The sequence below is a fragment of the Gorilla gorilla genome, chromosome X (assembly GCF_029281585.2).
Source record: "Gorilla gorilla gorilla isolate KB3781 chromosome X, NHGRI_mGorGor1-v2.1_pri, whole genome shotgun sequence".
NCBI lineage: Eukaryota > Metazoa > Chordata > Mammalia > Primates > Hominidae > Gorilla > Gorilla gorilla.
The window spans coordinates 28,346,278-28,352,277 of record NC_073247.2 but is presented as its reverse complement, the minus strand read 5'-3'; positions in this window follow the sequence as shown (position 1 = coordinate 28,352,277).

The following is a 6,000-nucleotide window of genomic DNA, read 5'->3' as shown; positions in this document are numbered from 1 at the left end:
TGAAATATAAAGATCACTGAAAGTGGTTATAATTGAATGTTTACACTGAAGATACAATACACTTTTACACTCATATTTAATCTTTAATGACTATTACAATGAACCATTTGTTTAAAAAATAATAAATTATATGTATTCTACAGTATTTCTACATTAATTGTGAATATTTTCTGAAGCAATAATGTTGTAGCTTTCAAAATGTCACCTCTATTTCCTCTAAAATGATTCTTCTTCAAAAAACAAGGACTCATCTAATAGATGGAGTGAAACAGAAATCCAAGATGGTAGTGGCCCACTATTTATGAAATGTGCCTGTTAAGTTTGAGGACAATTCCTTTAAGGCAGGATGTCAGTGAATGAGAAACCAACTCTCTCCCATGTGCACAGAAATGTGAACATCAGAGATTGATGGAGACACTTTAGTGAATTGGGCTGGGTGATGGAGCCACATTTCTAATGGAAGCTTTGAGAGCTACGAAGACAATCAGACCCAGAAGCCTAGTTCTATAAATGGGGCCAATGTGGGAAGAGGTCATGGATGATGACTGGTGAATGCTAAGGCTCCATGGCTGAGCGATGCCTAGTGTACTCCCCTCAAGAACACGAGGAGCTTAGAAGAGAGAAGCAGGCCTCATCTGGGGCCCAACACACTGGTGGTCTGGCTCAGAAATTGGGCAAGGATAATCCTAGGGGTGAAGAGCATCAGAGAATTCACCTGAAAGAGGCCAAGGTGAGCAGGGGCTGCTGGTAAGCGATCTTATGACAGCACTTAGGTGTTGACTTGGCACTAAGAGGCCACAAATGCAAAGACGGCAATTAAAAATGCTAACCAGCCTAGACATCAGAGATTTTACACTTGCTCTGTTTTCCTTCTTCTATAACATTGTTCCATTCATAAAATTTTATAATTTGAGAAATTCTCCCAGGTGAAGAAAAATGAAACTATTAAAGTCTCTTTTGTACTACACATTGATGTCCTGTTCAAAAATGAATGACCTGGCAACTCCTCTTATTCCTTGAGTTTATAGTAACAGAACCCTTGCCAGTTACACTGGGGAGACTTGCAGTGCGTGAATCAGAGCAAACCTAACAGGCCATGGACACGCTGACGGTGGTAGGAGCATGCGATGCAGGTTGTGGCACAGATCATTTGTGAAACTGACTGCCACACTCTCATTTGTTCATGAAATGCATGTGAGCCGGGTCAAACAGATTGTGTCTCTGGGGGAACTAATCCCTACCAAAAGCCAATGGGTTTGATGGCTGAGAAAGCCCTCACTAGCTCTTCTCCCAAGCGACCACTGCAGAGCTAAATCTCGGACTCACCACAGAGACGGGCACCAGGGGCCTGTGTATTTGGGCAATCGAGGATATTTATGGGCCACTCCATTGTCCTCTTTAACAATAACACTCCTGCCTTGGAGTGTCTGCGCAGTTACTTTTTAGGATCTGTTTTAGGCAATGTTCTAATTGTTAATCCCCATTAGTCCAGCGCAATTTTGCCCATTTTTCCTTTCTTACTCAGGGATGAATCTGGCTCATTTGTGAATGAACTTCTAAGAGAGGAAAAGGTGAGTCTCACACCTGGAAAGGGAACAGGACTTGGCATGTGAGAATGGGTGTGTGTGTGTGTGTGCATGTGTGCGTTTACGTGCATGTGTGGGCCTGTGTGCATGTGAGTGCGTGTACACGTGCATGTGTACATGCGTGCATGTGCTTGTGTGCGTGTGTTTGTGTGTGTGTATCCAGTTCTTCTATGCAAACATCTCTGAGCCTCATGTTCTGCATGCGAAGGCTGCGTTGTGCGGGGTCATCTCTGAACTCTCCTACCCCTGGTCTGTGATGTGCCAGTATTTCACCCACACTCATGCCACAGTTGGCACAGGTGTCCCATCCAACAAGATAATTCACTGCCCAAAACAAATCTGGGTGTATTTTTCACTTCACTGATATCCCTTGCCTTATAATTTCATGCCCCTGACTTCAGCTCTCTACTGGGGCTATAATCATGTTCTGGTCCTTCCTTGGTGACCTTCGTGGACCCTACTCTGTCTCATGCAGCCTGGCTTCTCACGTGGCTTGTACAGGGCTCTCCATGGATTTGCGCAAACCCTGGTGGCCTCAAGTGACAGTCACATGACTCCAACCCCAACCCCACTCTGCCCACATCCCCCCTCCACACCGAAAAGGAAGGCGTGTTTGACGGTCATGATACTTGTAGGAGAAGTGGCTGTTCCAGCTCTTTCGGAGTAAGAGACCAAGCCCAAATGGGAAGGGAGATAGCAGTGAGTTTAACAACTACTTACTGCAGGCTGCCCACACCGGGAGAACTAAAGTGGCGTCTGCAGTCTGCAGGAGGTGCAAGCCATGAGGCCTCCCTCAACGTGCACCATCAACTCAGAGAGATGAGACGCAAGGGGAAGGACGGCTACCACTGGTGTGAGGCATCTACGTCCCAGAGGGAGAGGAGAGCTTACTTGAAGCCACTTTGACAGAGCAGGGGACAGACGTTCCCCATCCTGACCCCTTGCACAGGAGTCTTGCCCTCCTCCATCAGAGGCAGCAGTGTGCCTTGAAGGCACGGCTAAAACAGAAACCGCCCCATGCACAGTGGGCCTTCACCCGCGTTTTAGTTTAGATTATTGCCTTCATTTGACTTTAAAGTCAGTTTACCATGATGATCCGTAACCTACTTCTTCCCTACACTTGTTTTTGTCAGATTGCTTGACTCAAGAATGGCCTTTATCCCCAGAATTGGAGGTAAAACAAAACAAAGACAACCCAGTTACTGCATGTATGTCTTAGGATGCTTTCAATGAAATTACAAGTGATAGAGACCTGACTCAAAGAAGCTTAACCTATAAAGCAGTGTAATAATTTACATAACCAGAAGTGCATGGTTGGCTGGCTCTAGAGCTGCTTATTCTAGTAGTTCCACAACCTAGCCATGGTCCTAAGTTCTTTCTCTACTTTTGCTGTGATGCCTTGAGCATCAACTCCTTTCTAGGCCTGGTTCCTAGCGTAATAGTGACCATCCATCCTGGTTTACTGGAAAGACCCAGTTTATCCCTTTTCCCCTGACATAGTTGTTAATAGCAACCCCTTTCACCCTCAGTAGCATCCTGCTTTAGGTGATCAACTATGTGGTCACCTGCATAATGTTTTTGCTGCCAGTTGCAAATGGAGTTACATTAGCCTCACGTCCATCAGGAGAGGGAGGGATGCTCTCCTAGAGAGTAAGAACTTAGCTGGGAATCCCCAGCAAACCTCTCCTCTCATTTATTTGGCCCTAATTATAGCAGGAGGGATGCAATTTTTCTTAGCTCAAATAGACCTACCCTAAATATAGGATGAAATTCTAAGGTACATAGGTTTCACAGGAGAGGGATGGAAGTCTGAATATTAGTGTTCTGTTAGGAAAGAAAAATGGAGAATACAGAATACAGCAGCCACAAGCAAAGCCCTTTATAATGAGCTTGCTTCTTACTTGTGATAATTTCTCAAAAATCTCTATGAAATGCAATGCTCTACTGCTTGTGAGACTAGACAGAGCTACAACTGGACAATGAGAGGCTTCAATGCAGTGCAGGGATGGTACTTTATTATTCTTTGCTTTCTAGCAGGTAGCTTAATACTTTAAAGTAATAGCTGTTCAGTATATACTTACTGATTGCCTAACTAAAGGACCAACTCACATATCCTTTGATCCAGTCTTTGCTAATTTTATCCAAAGTGCATAAAACAGTTCATAGGAAGTCCTCAGATGAAGAATACTGAAACTCCCCACCCCCATGCAGAGCGCAGTAGATGTCTCTGTCCCATCCAAAGAGTCAAAACCTTTCCCTCACCTCATGAGCTCTGAACATTCCTCAGGTAAAAATGTCATTCTCGTTGGACTGTTTCTCTGAATGCTTTCCATCCTCTTTCCCTAAACCTGGGTTTGATTTCGGTCCTCTGTGCTTCAGTTATCCCTTGCATTTTCTTCAGCATTTCTCCTTCTGCCTTGTGATTATGTTTTCAAATGCCTGCCTCATTCACTCAATCACCCAGTAAATATTATTAACCACGAAAACATTTGTAAAACAAAGTTTCCATTTTAAATACATTATTCCACTTCAGTAAAATATAGACCCCTTAAGAAGTTAAGAATCTCTTGAAAGCAATAGACAATTTCCCCAGATGCATTCACACCGGTGAGCATTAAACTGACATCTACAATTTCAGGGCTTTCAGGAACCCCTTGAGAAACCCACATGTTCATAAAGATGAGGTCAGATTGTGTTGGTGTACCCCAGGGTGAAGGGCTCAGCCACCAGCCCAATTCACACATGTCTTCTACAGAGTTCACCAAGTAATACTGGTTCAACCAACACCCGGGGCCTAACAACTCCAAAATCTTGGTCTGCAACTTAAATTTTGAACTCCAGATCTGCTCTTCCAAATGTCTACTGGACATCTCTACGTGGCTAATCAACAGGCACCTCCAATTCGAGATGTCTTAACCAGAACTCCCTGGAGCAGATACTGATGATGCACCACCCATATCCCTTGGGTGCTACCACTTTAATGTGCTCCACAGACATCCAGCTGCCGGGATCTTCTCTCTGTATTTGGGAAGGATCTTCTGCCTATGCTGGGTGGTAGGTTGGAATTGCCAGAAAATCAGCACCCCCTGGACTGCTCTTAACTAGCTTCTTCATCTCTGGAGTGGGTGCTTGGTATCCTGTCCAAGAGTTTGCCTGTGGGATTAAGCTCCAGTTGCTCACAGTGGTAACTGGCCTTGTGAACATGCCTCCCATTGATGGCTGTCCCTCTGGCTTCCTTCCCTCCTCCCCTACAGTGTTTCCTTCAGTTCCCAAATCAACTTTCTGCACTGGAATCCTTGTCTCAGGATATGCTTCTGGGGGAACCTACGACACTTGTCATTGCCAGCCCCAAATCTGCTTCTCTTCCTAGGGACCTCTATCTCAGTGACCACACCCCCACCCACCCTGTCACCCAAGTCAGAAAACCAGGTGTCAGTCACCCTTACTCCTGTTTCCTCCATCATCAAGCCTTGTTGATTCTGCATCCCAAGTACCATTTTACTCAAGTTCCTACTCTTCATCTCTGCTGGCAGGACCAATCATTCCAACAGCCTCTCTTACCTGGTCTCCCTGCTGCCAATCTCACCTCCCTCTGATCAGCCCACCACACCAACCAACAGAGTGACCATTCCTCAATCCAAATCTTTCCTTGTCATTCCCTTGCTTAAAGCCTTTCAATGGTTCTCACTGACTGCAAGGAAAAGCTCCTTGACAGGACAGACCAGGGACTTCAAGTGACCCGTAGCTTCCCTTTCCCCCTCCTCTACTATTCCTCACAGCCTCTACTCTGGACTTACAAAAAATCTGCAGCCTCTAGATAGTGTTCTGCATCCCAGCTTCAGTTCCCTTCACTTATAATGCCTTTTGTTTACTTTGGAAACTTCTATTTATCTCTCAGCACTCAGCAACTGTCACCACCTCTGGCAACCTTTTCTGACTTCCCTGCCCCATGCCATTCCCTATTCCTTCCCAGTGCAGGAATAGGCCCACTCCTTGGGTGTTCACCCAGCCTATTTTATAACTCACCATGTACCACACAATGTCAAATTGTATTATTAACAGTTCTTAATAATCTGTGAGCATACTGGGGTCAGAAACCATGTATTCACCATATCTCTAACCCACATCCTTAGCTCAGTGACTGTGCAGCTAGTAGGTGCTTAATAGATGTTTATTGGATAAACAAACAAATCGCTCATCTGGCAAGTATGTGGAAACTCGATTATAAGGAGATGCTGTATGAGAGAAGCAGGATATGGGTAAAAAGAATAAGATCTGGGATGGGAAATTTCTTGGGTACTTACTTAAAATCACCAAATATTACAATTACAGATCTCAAAAATCACCCTGACCCATCCTGGAAGATTTTGAGGTTGTTCTTTCCTGCTGTTTCGGCATGTTCCTTCTTCCCTCC